This window comes from Podarcis cretensis, assembly GCF_951804945.1.
Source record: "Podarcis cretensis genome assembly, chromosome: 14".
Taxonomy (NCBI): Eukaryota; Metazoa; Chordata; class Lepidosauria; order Squamata; family Lacertidae; genus Podarcis; species Podarcis cretensis.
Window position 1 is genome coordinate 49,906,876 of NC_137183.1, and position 23,398 is coordinate 49,930,273.

The 23,398-nt window shown below is 50.9% G+C and overlaps 1 protein-coding gene and 1 long non-coding RNA gene across 2 annotated transcripts in view; one reads left to right on the forward strand and one right to left on the reverse strand.

Annotated features, from left to right (window-relative positions):
* Positions 1 to 318, reverse strand: part of RAI1 (retinoic acid induced 1) — a 219,806-nt gene extending 219,488 nt beyond the window's left edge. The window contains exon 1 of the mRNA XM_079953659.1: positions 147 to 318. The gene's annotated coding sequence lies outside the window, so the exon portion shown is untranslated. The remainder of the gene's footprint in view (positions 1 to 146) is intronic.
* A 5,537-nt stretch (positions 319 to 5,855) lies between these two features.
* LOC307203345 lies at positions 5,856 to 9,434 on the forward strand. The gene is made up of 3 exons (XR_013833166.1): positions 5,856 to 6,668; positions 8,705 to 8,934; positions 9,314 to 9,434. It is a non-coding gene; the product is annotated as an uncharacterized lncRNA (long non-coding RNA).
* The last annotated feature ends 13,964 nt before the right edge of the window (positions 9,435 to 23,398 follow it).

Here is a 23,398-nt window from a genome sequence, read left to right on the forward strand (position 1 = left end):
GCGCGCGTGGATGGCTCTGCGGGTCGATGCGCGCGGGTCTGCACCTCCTGATCCCGGAAGGCTGGTTTCCCCCCCCTCCCTCGCACCGCGCGATCCTCCCAACGCGCGCAGCAAACGGGTCCAGGAGGACCAGACGTGGCTCTTACCTCGCGTCGCCTTCCCCGCCGCCCTCAGTGCGCGCAGGGAGCCTCCTGCTGCTGCTGCTGTTGCCGCCGCCGCCGCCGATCGCCGGGGAAATCCGTGCCGGAGCCAGCCATCCTCCGAGGCGGATCCCGTCCGCTGCGCGCTGCCCGCGATCCGGAGGCTCGGGAGCGCAAGAGAAATCGGGGAGCAACGGGAAAGGCTGCAAGGTTGGGGATGGGGCGCGAGGGGGTTTTGCGTGGGGGGGGGGTCGTGTGAACGGGGAAGGCGAGCCCGGTGCAGCCCCGTCAGCTCGCCAGCTTAAGCGCAGCGGCGGCGCCCCCGGGCCGGGCCCTGATCCTCGGCGGCTCTGCCTGCTGCTGCTGCTGCTGCTGCTGCTGCTTCTTCAGCAGAGCCCGTCCTTGCCATAGCGCGGCGGGGAAGTGAAATCCCACACTGCACAGGAAGAGACCGAGGGAGAAAGAGGGAGGGAGGGAGGGAGCTGGCGGGGGGGGGGGGGGGGAGAGAGAGAGAAGAAAGTTCAGAGGCAGAACTGGATGCTGTCGGAAACGCACGCTCCGATTTCCCCCCGGGGTGGGGGTGGGGGGGTGGCGGGGAGAGCCAGGTGGCCTTGCCAAGGGCAACAGTGCCACCTGCTGGGGGGCTCGCGGCGCTTCTCTACTCCCCGCCCCCCTAAGTGTGGGGGCAGGGAAAGGCTGCTCAGACTCCCCTCCGAGGAAAGCTTGCGGCGTTTTCTAGTTCAGGGCAGGTTTCCAAGCCTGATGAGGAGCGGTTGAAGGAGCCGGGTATGTTTAGTTAGCCTGGGAAAGAGGAGATATGAGAGCCACATGGGTCTAGCCAGGATTTTTGTTGGGGGGCAGAACCTCAGTTAGTTAAATATTTTTATTTATCTCCTTTTTATTTCCCCCCTTTGGCTACACCCATGGAGAGCCACCATCAGATATCTCAAGGTCTGTCACAAGGAAGAGGGAGCAAGCTTGTTTTCTCCTGCTTCAGAGGGTAGGACTCGAACCCATGGCTTCCACTTACAAGAAAGGAGATTCCGACGCCACATCAGGAAGAACTTTATGGCAGTAAGAGCTGTTTGACAGTGGAACAGACTTCTACAAGAGGTCATGGACTCTCATTCCGTGGAGGTTTTTAAGCAGACCCAGCGCCCGCTTTTAACCCAAACATGCATTTGGGGACACCCGAATCTTTTGCAGTATATTCTGCAGGAAGGTCATGGTTCTGCAGCGACCCACCTTGAATCAGGTTGGAGACCAATAGATCCCTCCCCTCTCCTTTTTTCTATCCAATATCTCACCTCTTGTAAACCGCTTTGTGTCTCCTTTGGCCAACTCTTTCCCCTCTTCTTAGACGAGAGCAAGGATTCTAACTGCTTCCAGTCCTCTTGGATTTGCTGGTGAAGCTGCTGAATCTCTGGGAGGTGAAAACAGTGACATCTATTCTGAGATAGCGGAGAGCAAATGTTAGAGCCAAGTGGATCTCCTGGGAGATCTCTGGCTAATTTGCAGGGAACCCCCAGGGATTGTTGACACCCAATTGTTCCACAATAGTAACAACTTTTTGCTGAAGGACAGTGGAGCAGCAGGGAACCAGGAATGGTTTTTATGGGAAAGGACTGAGAGTTCATTTCTGGTACTGAAAACAGAACTTCCTGAACCACTGATTTGTGCATAAAAGGAGATTGCTGGGTCATGCCAGTGGGGCATCGAATCCTGCATCCTATTGCCACAGAAGCCAGTCTTTGGGAAGCTTGCAAACTGGACCTAAGTGCAAGAACCCTCTCCCCTTCTTTGGTTTCCAGCAACTGGGAAACGGATGGCTCTGTGGTCTAAACCACTGAGCCTCTTGGGCTTACCGGTCAGAAGGTCGGCGGTTTGAATCCCCACGATGGGATGAGTTCCTGTTGCTCGGTCCCTGCTCCTGCCAACCTAGCAGTTCGAAAGCACGCCAGTGCAAGTAGATAAATAGGTACCACTGCGGCGGGAAGGAAAACAGCGTTTCCGTATGCTCTGGCTTACGTTTATGTCATGGTGTCCTGTTGTGCCAGAAGCGGTTTAGTCATCCTGGCCACATGACCCGGAAAGCTGTCTGTGGACAGACGCTGGCTCCCTTGGCCTGAAATCGAGATGAACGCTGCAACCCCTTAGTCGCCTTTGACTAGACTTAACTGTCTAGAGCAGGCATCCCCAAACTCAGCCCTCCAGATGACAGGACCAGTGGTCAGAGATGATGGGAATTGTAGTCCCAAAACATCTGGAGGGCTGAGTTTGGGGATGCCTGGTCTAGGGGCTCTTTACCTTTTACCTTTACCTGTTGAGAAGCACCTAGACTCTGACTGTGGATCGTTGACTCCAGCTGTTGGACCCAGGGATTCTGGTGCAGAGAGACAACAAAGATCTTGGAAGCTTGAAGTCTTCCCACCCACCCTGTTCGAAGAGATGCCAGGAAGCTGAGCTCTTAAGAATCCCAACTCTAGTGAGGGCATCTTCATAACATCATCCCTCTAAGGCCAAAATTGGGGTGCATTGGGGTCAGGAGATCAGGACCACATCAGATAAGAAGAGCCCATACAAAGCCGAATTTATGGGACTGCCTCTCCTGGTCTGCCCTGCAGAGGACCTTAAAGTCCATGAATAATCATAGTTTAGAGGTCCCGGGCCCTAGGGAAGTCAGATTATCCTCCACCAGGGCCAGGGCCTTCTCAGTGATGGCTCCGACCTGGTGGAATGCTCTGTCCCATGAGACCAGGGCCCTGCGGGATTTAACCTCCTTCCATCAGGCCTGTAAGACAGAGCTATTCTGCCTAGCTTTCAACTTGAACTTAGCCTGATCTTTTATTCCCCTTCCTTCTCTCCCCATCCCCTTTTTATGAAGATTACCTGCTCTAGGATCCCACAGCTAATTCTCCCCTGGTTTCCTCACTGGCCCAAATAGGACTAATTTAGCCAGCTAGCCTTGGTTATCATCTAATATTTATTGGATGGATTTCCCCCCTAAATTTATTTTTGAATTCTGAATTTATTGTTATTCACATTTTATACTGTATTTTATGCATCAATTAAGTGTTTTAAATTTGTTGTTAGCCTCCCTGAACCCGGTTTCCTGAACCAGGAAGGGCAGGGCATAAATAAAAAATTATTATTATTATTATTATTATTACCTTATACTGAGTCACACTGTTGCTCCATCTCTGGCACTGACTGGCAGCAGCTCTCCAGGGTTTCAGGCTGGTGGTCTCCCCAACCCTACCTAGAGACAGATGTCACGATTGACCTTGAAACTTTCCCCGTGCTGAATGACCACATTTGCCCTGCTGGGGGTAAGTTAGAGCACATGCTAAAGACCTGGGAAGTCCAGGATTCCACAAAGTGTGAGCGATTAATTTCACTGCATCCAGGTGGTATAGTGAGAATAAAGGTTTATTATTATTATTATTATTACTACTACTACTACTACTATTACCTTTCTCGCCCTGACCTGGCCACAGTGATCCATGCGACGGTCATCTCCAGGCTTGACTACTGTAATTCGCTCTATGTGGGGCTGCCCTTGAAGCTGACCCAGAAACTCCAGCGGGTGCAGAATGCAGCAGGGAGGCTCCTCACAGGGTCTCTGCCATGGGAGCATATTCACCCAGTGCTTTTCAAACTGCACTGGCTCCTGGTAGAGTACAGGGTCAGATTTAAGGTGCTGCTTTTGACCTTTAAAGCCCTTCACGGCCTAGGACCCTCGTACCTACGGGACCGCCTCTCCCGGTGTGCCCCACGGAGAGCCTCAAGGTCCATAAATAGCAACACCCTAGTGGTCCCGGGCCCTAAGGAAGTTAGATTAGCTTCAACCAGAGGCAGGGCCTTTTCAACACTGGCCCCGGCCTGGTGGAACGCTCTGCCTCATGAGACCAGGGCCCTGCAGGATCTGATTTCTTTCCGCAGGGCCTGTAAGACAGAGTTGTTCCGCCTGGCCTTTGGCTTGGAGCCAGTTTGATTCCCTCCCTCCCTCTCTTTCTTTCTTTTTTCCTTTCCTTCTCCTTCTGCGATGAGGCTACATTTTAATATTTTAATGTTTCAATATTTTAACGTTGTATTTTAATTTTGTTTTTAAGTTGTAATCATTCAACTTGTTTTTATTATTGTTTGTAAGCCGCTCTGAGCCCGGCCTTGGCTGGGGAGGGCGGGGTATAAATAAAAATTATTATTATTATTATTATTATTATTATTAAATGATATTTTATTAAATTTTTAACAAGAAAAAAGTTACAAGACAATAAACAAAAAACACAAGAAAAATACAAAAACCAAAGTTTAACATAGAAAGAAAAATAAAAATAAAAAATAAAAATCCCTCTTTTTAATTTCTCACCGTTCATTTACTTATTTTCCTGACTTCCTCACACCTCCCTTTTTTGTATTCCATTTAAAAATTGGTTCAGCAAATTCATACCCTCTTAATTTACCCTTAATTATTTATCCTCATATATTATAGCTTCAAATTTTCGTCTAATATCAATCCATTCTTGCATATTCTTATTTTGCCTTATTACTAGAACCACTTCATTTCATTTCAACGTCATCAACATTCAAAAATTTTACAGTGTTTCTGTAAATAGATTTTAAATTTCTTCCAATCTTCTTCCACCAACTCTTATTATTATTAATAATAATTATTATTATTACTACTACTACTCTGGAGATAAGGCTCCAACGCAGTTCCCAGAAGGTCAGGATCAGGCCACCAGGATGGGCTCCTCGCTCTGCCCACGCATTCTCCTTAGGCACTGCTAACATTTTCCTGCCATCTCTAGCTGTCAGCTTCGTCGGGCGAGTCGAGACATCAGCAGGTACCTTCTTGCCATCAGCCGCCATCTGCTTTCCTGTCTGGCTTCAAAAAAGGAAAGATGAATGAGAACCCCGAGCGAGCACAGCTGTTAGAAGCAAGTCAGATACGAGGTGCCTCCTGCTGAGACCTGCCGACGGGTACTGCGTTTGTCTACTCAGAAGTAAAGCCAACTGTGTTCAAAGAAGCACCCTTGGGATTGCAGCCTTTGCGTTTTGCGGAGTTGAGAACATCAGGAGATGCTACTAGCCCAAAGGTGGAAAGAACCAACAGACCCCAACAAGGGAAGAATGGCAAGCCCGACTGCTGGACTGTGCTGAAATGGCAAAACTAACTGGGAGACTCAGGAATCAATAAGATAATGACTTTAAAAAAGAATGGGGGAAATTCATAACTTACTTAGGAGACCATTGTAAACAAATAGAAACATTAAAGGTAAAAGGTAAAGGTACCCCTGCCCGTACGGGCCAGTCTTGACAGACTCTGGGGTTGTGCGCCCATCTCACTTAAGAGGCCAGGGGCCAGCGCTGTCCGGAGACACTTCCGGGTCACGTGGCCAGCGTGACATCGCTGCTCTGGCGAGCCAGAGCCGCACACGGAAACGCCGTTTACCTTCCCGCTGGTAAGCGGTCCCTATTTATCTACTTGCACCCGGAGGTGCTTTCGAACTGCTAGGTTGGCAGGCGCTGGGACCGAGCAGCAGGAGCGCACCCCGCCGCAGGGATTCGAACCGCCGACCTTTCGATCAGCAAGTCCTAGGCGCTGAGGCTTTAACCCACAGCGCCACCTGCGTCCCATAGAAACATTAGCTGGACTTTAAAAATAACTTGTAAAGAAATGAAAGGCAGAGCATTCCACCAAATCGGGGCCCCGCAAGACGAACGCCTCGCAAGACGGAAAACTCGCTAGACGAAAGAGTTTTCCGTTTTCGAGTTGCTTCGCAAGACGAATTTCCCTATGGGCTTGCTTCGCAAGACGAAAACGTCTTGCGACTTTGTTTCCTTTGTCTTAAAACCATTAAACAGCTCCAGTTGCAACTTGACTTCGAGGAGCAACTGTTAGCATGCGGTTTGGTAGCCTTTTTTCAGACTTTGCTCATTTTTGAAGCTTTTCCAAAACTTTTCCAGAACTTCTTTTGCATCCATTTGGTAAGTTAAACTTTAAAAACTTTTTTTGTGGTTTTTGGATTTTGGGTTGGGGTGTTTGGGATTCAAGGACTTGGTGTTGGGGGGGGGTTGCAAGAATCTGGGAGCTTGTGGGGGTTTTTTTTAATTTTTATGATTTTTTGTGACCATTGGGCCATGTTGTTTTTTTTTTTAAAAAAAAAATCTGAGTTTGAATTTCTGTGTGCTGGGTGGCTGGGGGAACAGCTGGGGAGGTTTTTGCAGGAATCTGGGCGCTTGTGGGGTTTTTTTTTTTGAATTTTTATGATTTTTTGTGACCATTGGGCCATGTTGTTTTTTTTTAAAAAAATTCTGAGTTTGAATTTCTGTGTGCTGGGTGGCTGGGGGAACAGCTGGGGAGGTTTTTGCAGGAATCTGGGAGCTTGTGGGGGTTTTTTTTTGAATTTTTCTGTTTCTCTGTGACCATTGGGCCATGTTGTTGTTTTTTTAAAAAAAAAATTCTGAGTTTGAATTTCTGTGTGCTGGGTGGCTGGGGGAACAGTTGAGGAGGGGTTTGCAGCAGTTGGGGAGGGGCTGGGGGAGCAGTTGGGGAGGGGTTTGCAATTTCTGTGTGGTGGGTGGGTGGCTGGGGGAACAGTTGAGGTTTTTGAAGACTTTGGTGATTTTTGAAGCTTTTCCAAAACTTCTTTTGCAGCCATTTGAGGTTTCTGAAGACTTCGGTGATTAATTGTTGAAGCTTTTCCATAACTTCTTTTGCATCCATTTGGTAAGTTAAACTTTTAAAACTTTTTTGGGGGGGTTTGGATTTTGGGTTGGGGTGTTTGGGATTCAAGGACTTGGTTCTGGGTTTGAATTTCTGTGTGGTGGGTGGCTGGGTATTTTTGAATTTTTTGGATTTGAATCACAGCACTGATTTTGTGTGTGTGTGTGTGAGTTTATGAAGGTAGGAGCTGTGCTGCCATGGGACCCAAGAAGACTGCTGCTGCAGAGGCCGGCGAGAGGAAGAAGGAGAAGGTGACGCTGGAGATGAAGAAGGAGATCATCCGGAAGCACGACGGCGGAATGCGTGTGACGGACCTCGCCAGGGAGTACGGGAGGAATCCATCGACCATCGGGACCATCCTGAAGATGAGGGAGAAGATCCTGGCGACTGATGCAGCCAAGGGAGTCACCAGGATCGTGAAGAACCGCCCAGCTGTTCTGGAGGAGGTCAAGAAGTTGCTGCTCATCTGGATAGAAGAGAAGCAGCGTGCAGGGGACACAGTGACTGAGGCCATCATTTGTGAGAAGGCCAAGGCCTTGCACGCAGACCTCGTCCAGGAACAGCCAGGAACCTCAGGCGAGCCAGAAGTCTTCAAGGCAAGCAGAGGTTGGTTTGACCGGTTCAAGACAAGATCTGGAATCCACAGCGTGGTCAGGCATGGAGAGGCTGCCAGTTCTGATGTTCCTGCGGCTGAAGAGTTTGCAGCGGAGTTCCTGGAGGTTGTGAAGACAGAGGGCTACGTTCCACAGCAGGTCTTCAGCTGCGACGAGACCGGGCTGTTTTGGAAGAGGATGCCCAAAAGGACTTTCATCACACAGGAGGAGGCCAAGTTGCCTGGCCACAAGCCCATGAAGGACTGTCTGACCCTGCTCTTCTGTGCCAACGCAAGCAGCGACCTGAAGATCAAGCCCCTGCTGGTGTACCACTCGGAGAACCCACGGGCCTTCAAGAGACACAAGATTGACAAGGAGCAGCTGAGTGTCATGTGGCGATCCAACAGTAAGGCTTGGGTCACACGTGTGCTGTTTGTGGACCGGGTCAATCTTGCTTTTGGCCCTGCTGTCAAACAGTACCTGCTGGACAATGACCTGCCGCTGAAGGCTTTGCTTCTGATGGACAATGCCCCTGCTCATCCTAAAGGCCTTGAGGTGGACTTGTTGGAGGAGTTCAGCTTCATCAACATCATGTTCCTGCTGCCTAACACCACGCCACTGCTCCAGCCGATGGATCAGCAGGTCATCGCCAATTTCAAAAAACTCTACACCAAGGAGCTTTTCAGGCGATGCTTCGAGGTGACTGACTGCACCACCATCACCCTGCGGGAATTCTGGAAGGACCACTTCGACATCGTCACCTGCTTGAAGATGATCACCATGGCCTGGAACGGGCTCAGCCAGAGAAATTTGAACTGCGCTTGGCGCAGCCTGTGGCCGGACTGTGTGGCACCAAGTGACTCTGATGCACCAGAGTCAACAGTGGTGCAGGACATTGTTGCCTTGGGGAGGACCATGGGCCTGGAGGTCACAGAGGAGGACGTCTGCGAGCTGGTGGAGGAGCACGACCACGAGCTGACCACCCAGGAGCTGGTCGAACTGCAGGCAGAGGCTGCACAGGAGCGGGCCTCGCTGGAAGCAACTGAGGAACGGCTGTCCTCCAAAGAACTGAGGGACATTTGCCTGAAGTGGAAGGAGGTGCAGGCTTTTGCAGAGCGGCACCACCCTAACAAGCACGTGGCACATGACCTTGGGAACACTTATGATACGACGGTCATGGCGCCTTTCAGGGAGGTGCTGAAAAGGCGGATGAAGCAGCAGACCATGGACAGGTTCTTGAGCAAGAAGCAAAGAGTGGAAGAGGAACCTTCTTCGAGTGGTCCCCCAGAGTCTTAGAAAATGTACTGGACACTTTGTTGATTTTAAAATGTTTTTCTGTCATGTTTATAAACTTAATTTATTGTTCCTTCAATTTTTGAAATGCTCTTTACAGTATGTGTGACTTTAAAGAGCAGTTAATAAACTCTTTTTGTACCAAATTTGGCTTTGTTTGGACTTTTTTTGACCATAGGTAAAGGTAAAGGTACCCCTGCCCGTACGGGCCAGTCTTGACAGACTCTGGGGTTGTGCGCCCATCTCACTCAAGAGGCCGGGGGCCAGCGCTGTCCGGAGACACTTCCGGGTCACGTGGCCAGCGTGACATCGCTGCTCTGGCGAGCCAGAGCCGCACACGGAAACGCCGTTTACCTTCCCGCTGGTAAGCGGTCCCTATTTATCTACTTGCACCCGGAGGTGCTTTTGAACTGCTAGGTTGGCAGGCGCTGGGACCGAGCAGCGGGAGCGCACCCCGCCACAGGGATTCGAACCGCCGACCTTTCGATCGGCAAGCCCTAGGCGCTGAGGCTTTAACCCACAGCGCCACCTGCGTCCCATGCCTTTTTTGACCATAGGAACACATTAATTGATTTTCAATGCATTCCTATGGGATTTCGTGCTTCGCTAGACGAAAAATTTGCTAGACGAAAAAACTCGCGGAACGAATTAATTTCGTCTTGCGAGGCACCACTGTATCCTGAAGCCATTGGTACCCCACAGAGCAGGAGAAAACAAGCTTCTTCCCTGTTCCCTGTGACAGCCCTTGAGATAGTTGGACTATCCTATCTCCTCTCAGCCTTTTCCAGGCTAAACATACCCAGCTCCTTCAACCGTTCCTCATCAGGCTTGGTTCCCAGACCTTGATCATCTTGGTCGCCCTCCTCTGCACACGTTCCCATTTGTCAACATCCTTCTTAAATTGTGGTGCCCAGAATTGGATGCAATATTCCAGGTGTGGTCTGACCAATTGGGACAGTTGGAAGGTAGGTCTCTGGCATGCCCACAGGCCACACCTCCTTCCCAGGCTGGCTGGAGCATAGCCTATTGTACACAGGTTAACATCCCATCCATTGCTATGGTCACTTTTTGCCTCTGGCCCCAGACACCCCCTGGAAGGCAGGCCCTGGAAAGCTGCACCTGCAGGGATGCAGCCCCCTGGCTGAGAAATATTCCTCACCCCTATTTTAAATGGCTAGAGAAGGAGGACAGGTCTAGAAGAATAAAAGATAATATAATTACGATGATGCGGTTGGATTGCCAGGATAAAAATAAAAGGCAGCTGACTGTTTTCACCTTGGGTGTTGGTAATAATGCCGTTCAAAATCTGTTTAAAGGGGTGGGTGGGGAACCACAGACAAGCAATTTCTACTCAAGGAATGATTTGAGCAATAAAGGAATTTTTTTTGTTGTTAATCAGGACACTGATTCATAGTCCATAATAACCGAAGAATTAGGAAAGGGCAACTCAAATAACAACCTACAGTATCAGCAGATAATAAGTTTTGTAAGTGCATTATTCAGATCAAGGCACACAACAGCGTTAGAAAGGTGTTTTATAATCTAATCAAAAGGTTTCATTATCCAGGACAGAACAGATATTATTAAAACAGTTAATAATGGGACACTCTTAGAAGGTCAAGTGGAAATGTGGCTTGCGGGTGCAGTTTATGGATGAAGAACGGACTGTTTGTCAATGGCCCCAAATGCTTGCAACTTGTAGTTCCGTGACATCACAGAAGTTCAGCCAATGGCTGGGACTGAGATTCGTTGGCTGCTGTGGAGGTGACAAGGCAGTTTTAAACCTGCTGTATATGCAATGGCATATGGGACGCAGGTGGCGCTGTGGGTTAAAGCCTCAGCACCTAGGACTTGCCGATCGAAAGGTCGGCGGTTCGAATCCCTGCGGCGGGGTGCGCTCCCGCTGCTCGGTCCCAGCGCCTGCCAACCTAGCAGTTCGAAAGCACCTCCGGGTGCAAGTAGATAAATAGGGACCGCTTACCAGCGGGAAGGTAAACGGCGTTTCCGTGTGCGGCTCTGGCTCGCCAGAGCAGCGATGTCACGCTGGCCACGTGACCCGGAAGTGTCTCCGGACAGCGCTGGCCCTTGGCCTCTTAAGTGAGATGGGCGCACAACCCCAGAGTCTGTCAAGACTGGCCCGTACGGGCAGGGGTACCTTTACCTTTACCTATATGCAATGGCATATACAGCCTTGCAGGGCCAGCACAACAGTGAGGCCAGGTGAGGCAGGGGCAGGCTCCAGATAGTTGCCTTCTCCTCTGCTGTGCACCTTCCACCCACTGCTTCTCTCTGATCTCCTTTTACCCCACTCACTGGGGCAGACTTACGAGGTGGAGGTGGGCAGACTGCAGAGAATCAGGAGACAGGGGTGGGGTGCATTTTCTGTATTGCAAAATATTCTGGCTCCCTGTCCCTCAAATGCTCAATTCGGTCATCACCTGTTATGGGTTAAGGGGCTGCTTGTGCGTAAATGGTCGAGTTCTCAACTCATGCAATCAGTTTCTCAAAACTCTCCCAGACCGCGGAGCCATGGGTGCATGGCTACCTCAATCGCTGGCAGAATCCGTCAGTGGGCGCTTCCGGAATTTACGCCAACATAAGAGTTCCTTCACGGAAACTCTCATTCTGGATTCTCTGCGTGACAGTTTCCTGCGCGGAGTAGGCGTCCCCAGCGGAGGTCCTGAGACTTCTCCGCTGTTCTCACTGGAAGTATCTTGGAGCCCTCCCTCCAACTGAGTTTCTGCAGGAACTCTCTCTCTCCCCCTGCTGGTTCCTTCCTCAGCATCCGAGGGTCTCCTAGCCTCCTTGAGCCCTTCCACCACCTGACTCTCCGATGGCAGTTCCCTGACATCACCCCTCCCTGCTCACCAAATGACCTGCATCTTCATTGGGGTGCTAGGCTGAAAAGCCCCTCCCCCCAATAGCCCTCAATCTATTATTATTATTATTATTAATCACTCTTTATCAAAAGACCTCAGGGCGGTGTGCAATGTTAGAGACACATTACAAAACATCAACAATAACACATAGTAAAAAGCATTCTGACAGACAGCCTAATAGTAAAATATCCATAGTAATAACTGTCCTCTGCTTCTTGGGCGAAAAGCAATGACAAACCTAGACAGCATCTTAAAGAGCAGAGACATCACCTTGACAACAAAGGTCCATATAGTTAAAGCTATGGTTTTCCCAGTAGTGATGTATGCAAGTGAGAGCTGGACCATAAAGAAGGCTGATCGCTGAAGAATGGATGCTTTTGAATTATGGTGCTGGAGGAGACTCTTGAGAGTCCCATGGACTGCAAGAAGATCAAACGTATCCATTCTGAAGGAAATCAGCCCTGAGTGCTCACTGGAAGGACGGATCCTGAAGCTGAGGCTCCAATATTTTGGCCACCTCATGAGAAGAGAAGACTCCCTAGAAAAGACCCTGATGTTGGGAAAGATGGAGGGCGCAAGGAGAAGGGGACGACAGAGGACGAGATGGTTGGACAGTGTTCTCGAAGCTATAAACATGAGTTTGACCAAACTGTGGGAGGCAGTGGAAGACAGGAGTGCCTGGCATGCTCTGGTCCAGGGGGTCACAAAGAGTCGGACACGACTAAACGACTAAACAACTAAACAACAACAACCCCACACTTTCACAGACTGTAGTTTATCCAATAGCCATGGACCTGGGTAAAGATGAATGTTTTTTGCCTGGTGTCTAAAGACACGTAATGATGGGGCCAGGTGAGCCTCTCTGGGGGGAGCAGTCAGGGAACCACAACAGAAAAGGCCTGTAAAAAGGGCATCGGGTGACAAGCACAGGGTCCGGGTTGGTTCATATGGGGAGAGGTGGTCCTTAAGATCTTGAGGTCTTCAGCCTTTATAGCACTTTGAATTGGGCCCAGAAACTAATCAGCAACCATAGAATCATAGAATCATAGAATCATAGAGTTGGAAGAGACCACAAGGGCCATCGGGTCCAACCCCCTGCCAAGCAGGAAACACCATCAGAGCACTCCTGACATATGGTTGTCAAGCCTCTGCTTAAAGACCTCCAAAGAAGGAGACTCCACCACACTCCTTGGCAGCAAATTCCACTGTCGAACAGCTCTCACTGTCAGGAAGTTCTTCCTAATGTTTAGGTGGAATCTTCTTTCTTGTAGTTTGGATCCATTGCTCCGTGTCCGCTTCTCTGGAGCAGCAGAAAACAACCTTTCTCCCTCCTCTATGTGACATCCTTTTATATATTTGAACATGGCTATCATATCACCCCTTAACCTCCTCTTCTCCAGGCTAAACATGCCCAGCTCCCTTAGCCGTTCCTCATAAGGCATCGTTTCCAGGCCTTTGACCATTTTGGTTGCCCTCCTCTGGACACATTCCAGTTTGTCAGTGTCCTTCTTGAACTGTGGTGCCCAGAACTGGACACAGTACTCCAGGTGAGGTCTGACCAGAGCAGAATACAGTGGCACTATTACTTCCCTTGATCTAGATGCAATACTCCTATTGATGCAGCCCAGAATTGCATTGGCTTTTTTAGCTGCCGCGTCACACTGTTGGCTCATGTCAAGTTTGTGGTCAACCAAGACTCCTAGATCCTTTTCACATGTACTGCTCTCAAGCCAGGTGTCACCCATCTTGTATTTGTGCCTCTCATTTTTTTTGCCCAAGTGCAATACTTTACATTTCTCCCTATTAAAATTCATCTTGTTTGTTTTGGCCCAGTTCTCTAATCTGTCAAGGTCGTTTTGAAGTGTGATCCTGTCCTCTGGGGTGTTAGCCACCCTCCCAGTTTGGTGTCATCTGCAAATTTGATCAGGATGCAGTTGTGCCGGTTCTGTTTGTGTCTAGTTCTATTCTGCCTTCCTTGATGCTGCCATAGTCTTAAAAGGTAAAGGGACCCCTGACCATTAGGTCCAGTTGTGGCTGACTCTGGGGTTGCGGCGCTCATCTCGCTCTATAGACCGAGGGAGCCGACGTACAGCTCCCGGGTCATGTGGCCAGCATGACTAAGCCACTTCTGGCGAACCAGAGCAGCGCATGGAAACGCCATTTACCTTCCCGCCGGAGCGATACCTATTTATCTACTTGTACTTGGACGTGTTTTCGAACTGCTAGGGGACTGAGCAACGGGAGCTCACCCCGTCACGGGGATTCGAACCGCCGACCTTCTGATCGGCAAGTCCTAGGCTCTGTGGTTTAACCCATAGTGCCACCCGAGTCCCTGCCTTAGTCTTAGGGGAGCCAGAACAATTTGCTGGGGGTGCAGGAAAGGTGGGGAGATGAGACTGCAGAAGTAGCGAACCCTTGGCCCCACGGTCTCATCTGCCCAGACTGCCAGGCCAAGGCGTTGTCTACCCTTGCCTTAAACACAATTGCTTCCACTTCAGGAAAAGAGCCCCACAGCAATTTGATGCTGCCAGCTGCTGTCAATCTCTTCCTGCCCCCTCTGATCCCCTTCTCCAATGGGGGGCGGAGGAGAGAGAAGTCTGATGGTGGGGTTTCAGGAGGGCTCCGAGCCTTTCATTGCAAAACAGCAGCCCGTGAGCTAGTCTCGGCTTGCAGAAGGCGTCAAGGTTCCCTTCCCCTGCTAGCCACCAGGCTAGTGTTTCTGGTCGCTTGCTAATTTTGTTTAGCATCTCGACAACAACACGAAGCAACAAACAAACAACAAAGTCGGCTCTAATAAGCCCCAGCCGTGTCACCATAGTAACAGAAATCAGAACCACTTCAAGGATCCTGTTGCCTGGGAAGACGATAAAATGTTTTCCATCAATTGCTGTCGGGAAAGTCACAGCTGATAAGCCAGGCAAAGCCAAACGGAGGGGAAAGCAGGGAGCTGTATCTAGTGCGATGGTGGGGAGGAGGAGGAGATCTCAGATTAATATGTCCCCCCCCCCACATACCCCACCGCAGGACTTGGGGGGGTAGATGCAAGCCCCACGAGCAATAACCACAAAGGCGTCCTGTGCTGATCTTGCAGGCTTACTTTTCCCTCCTGTCTGTGATGTACAGAATTACAAAGAAGAGACGTCTCTAATAATAGAGAACCCCTCAGCACAAATGGCTTTAGGTTTCCATTCGTACGATAGAGCTCCTTTCATCTTCTTTGAACCACATGTAGAGCCCCTTATCCGCCATGAAATCCTGAAACAAGTATTCTTCCTTATGGACTAGAAACGTTAAAGAAACAAGAACTGGTCCCCAATCAGGTGGCATATATGAAATCAAGGGGCAGCAGGGGGTGGGGGTGATTCTTACAACAATCATTCTTTATAACAGCTATTCTTTAACATCATCATCTACAGCAGCATTCATTAAATTTGTATACTGTCCTTCATCCAAAGATGACAGGGGGTTCACAGCACAAAAATACAAAATGAGAACACTAAAGAAATAATAAAACAAACCAATAACCAAACACGGGTTTCCAAACACGGGTTTCCACGGGCTTGCAGTCATATGACCAGTGGCAGAATGGGATCTACTGTTTAGATCACTGAAGGACTGCAGTGCTGCTGCCCTTAGCCCACTCCTGCTGTCAGGTGATCTTGCATCAACAACAACAAAACAACAACAACAACAACAACAACAACAACAACAACCTGCCCACCTGACTGGGTTGCCGCAGCCATTCTGGGTGGCTCCCAACAAAATATAAAAACACCATAAAACATCAACGCCAGCTATGGAAGCATCAGCCTTCTCTGGAAGGCACGGAAACCCTAAAACTGGGGTTGCAGGTCCCACACCTGTACACTAGAGGGCACTGGAGAGCGTATGCCCCTGCAAGGTGTTCATTGCTCTTTTGAACCAGCAAGACTACAAAGACTTCCTGTTTGGGTTGGGACTTTGCCTAGGCAATGAGATACATTGAAATAATGTATGGGGAGGGGGAGGGGTTTTTTGGGGGGTGTCACACTGTGTAGCTCACCTGGGCAGCACATGCACCAGACATATGGGCATAAGAAGATATTGTCCCTTTAAAGAGGGTCATCCCGGATTGACAGAAGCCGCATTGGCTTCTGATCCCAATCCCAGATGCCCCGAGCACTGGATCAAAGGACGCACATTTTTTTGGTCTCACGCTGTTGCATAAATCTGTTGGCTCACACCAGGATCCAGAAATAGAACCGAAAGATGCGCCAACTCACCTTGCCACTGCGCTATGCCCACTCTTCTGGCTGAATGCACGACTAGGGTTGCCAGAACAGGAGCACCCCAGGCCCTGAGGTTCCAGGGCCCAAACCAGAGACCTAAGAGCACCCCAGTGATGTCATAGGGTAGTCCTGGTGATGTCATGGGGCGGTCATTAAGCGTGGCACATTAAACATTAATTCCAGCTGCTGAAAGCATGTCATTCAAATAAAAACAACAAGAATTCTAAGAAATGAGCAAATGTGTCACTCACTGGTTGGAAATTAAGCTGGAAACCTTCACTCAAGGCAGTTGTTCCCATGCTTGTTATGAATTGCTCTTGTGAATGGCCAGTGTTAATGGTGAAATTGCCAGTCAATTCTGTATACGTTCAAAGTCCTTTCCACACACACACACACACACACACACACGACACTCTTGTCCACCTGGAGACTCTAACCCAGGGGTGGTCCCTCAGACCATGTGGTGGGCCGCACCATATTTTTTTTGGGGGGTATGAACGAATTCCTATGTCCCACAAATAACCCAGAGATGCATTTTAAACAAAAGGACACATTCTACTCATGTAAAAACACGCTGATTCCCGGACCATCCGTGGGCCAGATTGAGAAGGTGATTGGGCCGGATCCGGCCCCCGGGCCTTAGGTTGCCTACCCCTGCTCAAGCCCTTCCACTGGAGGGGCAAGGCAAACCTGCAGAGTTCAGGTCAGACCTGGGGATCCGTCAACCTTAGATCTGTGGGTCCCAGGAGACTTGAGGCCCGGCTCCCCTTTATCGACAATCTCAACAATGGGGAGCCAAGTTCCAATGAAGTTATCGTATTTGACATTACCCCTAAGCAGGCTCCTATGGTGAGTTAAGCCAGCCTGGGGCTGATGGCAGTTGCAGCCCAAAATGTCTGGATGGTGTCAGCTTGGCAAAGGCTGAGTTAATCTCTCAGAGAAGCCGTTTTCCAAACTTGGCTAAACTATCCCTTGACCGCAAATCCTGACAGTGACTACCAGTGCTGTGCCACCTCTATCCGGCAGGGAATTCCTGCTCCCCTTGTGGAACAGCTGGCCCTGCACATTGCGGTAGGAGCTGGAAAAGCAGAGGGCTGGCACCTAGGTTCCTTGGCACCCAGGCCAATCTGCTGTAGGCCTTTCAGCTCACTGCATCATCCAGCCCCCTGAAGCTGGCCTGGCACAAAGGCCTCTGCAGATGGCAGAGATGTCTGGAGCCAGACCAGGCCAGATTCCTGAGTGCTGGTGCTCCTCTTGGCCTCGTGCTTTTCTGCCGGACCTTTGAACACAGCAGAGGGATCGGCAGCGGTGTAGGGTATGTGCAGCGAAGTTATTTGGTCCTGCAATTGAGCCTAATGAGGCAGCCAGTGGGTGCATGCGGCGGAGCCACATGGGGGCTATGAGGCACGGTTTGATGCTCTTCTGTGGCCCCACAGGTCACAGGCACCGCTTTGGGTTTGTGTTCCGATCCTGCTTTCTCCATGGGAAGGGATGGGTCAGGTTCCAGCACCATCTGTGCAGTGTGCCAGCCCATAACCAGAAACCCAAGGTGTGCAGGATGGAATATAGTTACACGCTGGGGCAAAGGGAGGGGTGCCTCTGCAGAAAGACTAGCATTATAACTGGGAAAACTAGCTTGAAAACCCCCCATGTCTGAATGCACCCTTTGTCTAACCGCTCCTGGTTCCCACGCAGGGCTCAGCCCTACCAAACAGAGGAACAGGAAACAATGGAGCTGGGAACAGGGAGACAAAGGTCTCTAATGAAATCTGCAAGCCCTACTCCCTGATTCAACCCCCTCCCAGTTTTAGGGAGGGAGCTTTAGGGAGTAGCAAACCATATCTTTTATAAAAGCTGTAGGTAAGGGTCCTCTAGGGAAAGGTGAGAAGCCCAGTGCTCATATCTCCTCCCGCCTCGCTGGTAATTTAAGCACTCAGATAATAACAAGGGTGGCGGAGAGTTGTCAACTGCAGTTTTAAGTCCATTTGAAAAGACCCAAACTGAAGCAGGTCTAGGATAATGCACTTGAATTAGCATAAGGTATTAGATTGTTTGAAAACCAGATTTGCATTTTAATAGCATCTCTACCCGAGATCCTTGGTTGGAGTGGCGCTGAAGCAGTCAGCAAATTGCGGTCCCAGAAGCTAGTCCACGGGTCCCCAAACTAAGGCCCGCGGGCCGGATAAGGCCCAAGGGATTTGTTTATCCGGCCCGCGGCAACCCCTGCTGCCCTCTTACTGGCGCTGCGCAGCTGCCCACTTCCGGATTGGAGGAGCACCAGAAATAGCTTGTGCGCATGCGCAAGCGTTGTGCACATGTGAAAGCGTTATTTCCTGTGCACATCCGGGTCGGAGTAGGCTTGTGCACACGCACACAAGCTATTTCTGGTGCTCCTCTGACCCGGAAGTGAGCCAGAAATAGCGTGTGTGCATGCATATGGGCACGCGCTCCTCCACCCTCCGCCCCGCTGCGCAATCGGGGCTGGAGACATCGGCCCGAGGCGCGGTAAGTTTGCTGACCCCTGGGCTAGTCCTTGTTGAATGTCACCCACCTTTGCCAGCAAGGCTCCCACCCACCCACACAAACACAGGACAGAGGCCTTCGGGGCCGGGAAGTTTGCTTGGGAAGTGATGCCCTAGCAGAGCTGGGAACTGCAGCCCCCTTCCCCACCCACGCCATGCTCAGGATGCAGGTTTCTTCCATCTCCACAAAAGGCTCCATTTGATGAAAGCCAGAGCTATTTCTGACGCTGCCCACTTTAAAACCAGCGCCTCCCTGACTCCGCCAGGTCCTCCTGGACCCGAACATTTCTTTCATTTGCAGAGAAGGCTGCAGGGTGCCGTGGCCTCCGTCGGCGGACAAATAAGCAGAGATCTGAACTGAATTCCCCGCTCCCCACAAGCTCAGCAGAGATGGGAAAGTGCTGTTCATCACAACATGCCTCCCTGAGCTTTGAGCCTCTAAAAAGCAGAGGTGGGGAGCCTGTGGATTCTGCAATGAAATCGCCCTGCGATGATTTAAAACCTGCTTGCGTTTGTTCGGGTTAGAAAATAAAATGGACCCTCTGGTCCTGAGCTGCGTTATCGGCAGGTTGCAACCGAACTCCCCGGCTGCGAGAAATGACAGGCTGTGGGCACCACATTGTTCTTCAGAGTTCGCATGGATGAATTGATGGGCATGTCTGCTGCAGATGAGCTGCATCCTCTCCGAAGCCACAGATTGTCAGGGACAGGCAGGGCTCCAAGGTGTGTGGCAGAGAAAGCAGGGCCAGAGGCCGATTCAGGGGAGGTGGGCGGCGATTTATGGGGTTTTGTGCCACCTGCAAAGCAGGAGGAAGGGAAGGGTGCACCAAGAGTGGAGAGACAGTGCCTGAGCAGGGGGCAATAGAAAACCCTCCATCCTGTCCTCCGCTGTCTCCAAGGACCAGGAGGGGTTTGAAGAAGCAGGCACAGCAGCAACTTCTGTGTAGGAGAAGACGCCAGCTGCTTCTGTGTACCCCATCAGAGGAGGGTACTTAAGTTTGGGCGTAGGTGTGGCCACGCTGTTGCTCCAACAGTCCTGCTCAGAGCACAATTCTCAGGAGGGGATGCCAGCTACTTAGTCACCAGAAACCTGTGCAAGGCGCCATCTTGTCACGGTCCAGTTCATGGGTGATTGAAGTCCCGGTAGGGGACGTCAGGACAGGGGGCAAGATGACGGGGTGGGAGCAGGAACGGGAGTCCAGAAGCCAGGAGTCCCCCCGTTCCCACGCCCACCATTCAGCCCGGACACTGAGATCCAGCGCCGAGGGCCTTCTGGTGGTTCCCTCATTGCGAGAAGTGAGGTTACAGGGAACCAGACAGAGGGCCTTCTCGGTAGTGGCGCCCGCCCTGTGGAACGCCCTCCCATCAGATGTCAAAGAGATAAGGAATTACCTGACATTCAGAAGACATCTTAAGGCAGCCCTGTTTAGGGAAGTTTTTAATATTTAATGCTGTATTGTTTTTAACACTTGATTGGAAGCCGCCCAGAGCTTCCAAAACTCAGCCAGATGGGCGGGGTATAAATAATATATTATTATTATTATTATTATTATTATTATTATTATTGTCGGGAAGCCAAGAGTCTGAGGGTTAGAGAGCAAGGAGTCACGAAGCCAAGGGTCCGAGGAGCAAGGAGCAAGGAGTCAAGGAGCCAAACGCAGCAAGGCAGGGAATGTGTTGCTGTGGCAAAGAGCCGAAAGGAAATGCTGACCTTATATCCCTTCCCGGCTCTTGCCACCAGGTGCTGTGAGTTACCAATCGGTCTCACCTGTGCGGCCGCGCCTTGCCTCTGTTACGAAAAAGGAGCAATGTAGCAGCGAGCTGCAGCTGGCTGGAAAGCCAAACAGGATGTTGATGTTTGGGACTGTACCGTGGGAACGAAGGGACAGTCAATTCACTGTACTGAGCACCGGATGTTAGCTCAGTGTGTCATCTGACCTGTACTGGAAGTACAGGGGTGGAGTTTCTCTCTCTGCTGTTGGTGTTTGGAGAGTGCAGACATGTTTCTGCTGCATAGACAGAAATAAAGGCATGTAAATACATTTCTGTCTGTCTCTTTCCCCCTCCTGGGGAAGACAGGGAGGAGGGAAGAGTGGTGTGTTCTTCTCACGTTTGAGGAGGATCGCCGATAGAGACCTCGCCTGTCTCCTGCCGGGAGTCGCAGACAGGTCAACAAGTAATCTAAGCCGGGTGCCTGGAGAGTGGCAAATTCCTCTGACAAAGCTCAAGATTACAACAGCCTCTTCAGAACAAACTTCGGAAGGCCCCAGTCCTGGTCGCAGGGCCTGGCGCCTGCACACACGCCTGACACATCTGCAGACTGCAGTGGGCCCTGTTGGGCATTCCTGCAGCTGCAACGAGCCCTGCTGGGCCTTCGTGCGGTTGCGACAGGCACACCCCCCCCCAAGGTTGGGAGGAACCCAGCGTGTGTGCCATGTGTGCATGTTCTGCGCACCTCAGGAGCTACTATAAGTGTATGCTTTTGTCAAAAAGGAATTAAGCTACTGGCTGGCTGTCCTCCTTGGGCTGGGTGTTCTCAGGAAAGACTGGAGCAACCTTAATGTCTTCCAGTCATCAAATCATGCAAGTCGTGGACTGGTTGGACACAGAGAAATGGTGGGAGGAACCAGCCGGGGAATCTCCAAGGGAAGAAGGTTCAGAGCCCAGGGAGTGGTGGTGGGACAATGTTGAGTGATCCAAGGGTGAAGAGAGGGAGGAGGAGTTGTCAGAAGCTGAAGAGGTCACGGGGCTTGGTGAGCGGGGAGAGTCTATGGCAGAGAGCAGTCCAGAATCAGCGGCAGAAGCCGAAGCAGGAGAGGAGGGAGGCCGGCCAAGAGGCAGAGAGGAGTCTGGATGGTGAAGAAGCCAGGGTGTCTTCCCCCTCCTGCTGAGACAAGCTCCCCTTCCCTCTGGTCTCCCAGAACCAGAAGAGGCATGAAAATGATGGAGGAGAGGTTGGCTACACTCAGACACAGTATTCAATTGCTGGTGGGGGGGGGGGCCCTGGAGAGAAGGGGACTTAGGCAGCTGTGGGGAGGCAGGGACCTTTGGTCTCAGCAACTGCTTCACAGGGACAGGACCTACTAGAGATGAGTTGCTGCGCTCTTTAGGCCTGACACTCCTGCGTCAATCATACTTTAGCAAATAAAGAGTAAACTCCAATTTGTACGGTGTTACTCACTCCTGGGTGGAGGCAGAGCCATGCTGTTGATCCAACAGTTCAGCTCAGAGTACAACCCCCGGGAGGAGATGCCAGCTACTTGGTCATCAGAAATTACTACTATAAGCATGTGCTTTGTCAATAAAGAATTAAACTACTGGCTGGCTGTTTGTCCTCCTTGAACTAGGCGTGCTCAGGACACAGTTGGCACTGCTAGAGCGGGGGTGGGGTGGGGGGTGGAACCTGTGTGCGCCAGACTCCAAATCCCATCAACTCCAACCAGCATTGACAATGGTCATGGGGGATGGGAGCTGTAGCCTAGTGACATTTGGAGGCAGTGGCGTAGCGTGGGTTGTCAGCACCCGGGGCAAGGCAAGTAATTTGCGCCCCCTAACCCGTGGATTGCGCCCCCTAACCCGTGAAGCTGCCAGCTTCTTCTTGCTGCTGCCTGGTCTGGTCTGGTGTGGTTCTGTCCCGCGCTCAGCGCTGCGCTGGGCGGCCACTGCACTGTCCCTCCCCCAGATAGTCCCTCGCTCTCTCTCCGCACCGCAACGCACACCTGGCACCCCCCCCCTCCACAGTGGGCGGCGACCCGGCGGCTCGGATCGGATTCGCACAGCCAGCAATGCAGTGAGAGAGAGTGAGTGAGCCAGGTAGGGGCAGAGAGCTGCGAGTGCGAGCGCGCCCCCCCAGATGTTGTGCCCGGTGCGGCCCGCCCCCCTGCACCCCCACGCTATGCCACTGTTTGGAGGGTCATGGCTTCCTTGTCCCTGCCTGAAATGACACTACTGTGCTGTTCTGATCACTTGGGTGTTAATATTTCACATCACTGAGCCACTGGTGGACGAATGGGGGGCAGGGAGAGCGGTGCGCCCCGGGTGCCATCCCTGGCGGGGTGCCATCGCCGTTGCCCCCCTGGGACACGTGCTGTGCACTGCGCAGCTCCCGGGGCACGTGCCACCCCCTGCAGGCGGCATGCCATGCCCCCGGGACATCCGCCATGCCCCCAGGGTGCGCGCCAGCCACGCCCCCGCTTGTTCTCCGCTCCCGGTGCCAGAGCATGTAGCTCTGCCACTGCACTGAGCCCAGTGCATGCTGCTCTAAATTTTAAAAATATTCTGCACCAAGAAAAGACGGGTTCTGCAATCGGGCTCAATTATGCAGATGGGCACCGTTTCTCTTACATAAATATGGTGAAACGTGGATGTTGGAAATAAGTCTCATTGATTCCTCTGGGCCACCAGGTGTTGTTGGACTACAACTCCCATCATTCTTGGCTCTTGACCAGGCTGACAGGGGCTGATGGGACTTGGAGTTCAGCAGGGTATGGAGGGCCGCAGGTGAAGCGAACAAGTTTAGTTTCTCATCCCCCACCCCCACCCCCGGTCTTAAGTTCAGGTTTCCACATCAGTTTGCTATTTTTTAAAATATATATATAATTTTTATTAAATTTTCTAATTTACATTTCAAAGTATTCATTTAAACAATCTTAAATCAATGACTTCCCCTTTTCTCTTTCCGTGGTTCATTTTGCATACCATACATCTCTGCATATTTTACATGAACTAAACCATTCAGTAATCCATTGTTACATCCATCAATACTTATTTACAATGTTGAATTTATCTTAATGCTGCCAGCATTTTTAAACACAGTTTTCACCCATATGTTTAGTAAACATTTTCCGGTCTTATTTAAACGTACATTCTTCTTGTTCTCTTATTCTATAAGTTAAATCTGTGAGCTGCACGCATCCATCAGTTTAAGTGGCCATTCTTCTCGTTCCTTTTCCATTTTTGGGCTAACCAAACAC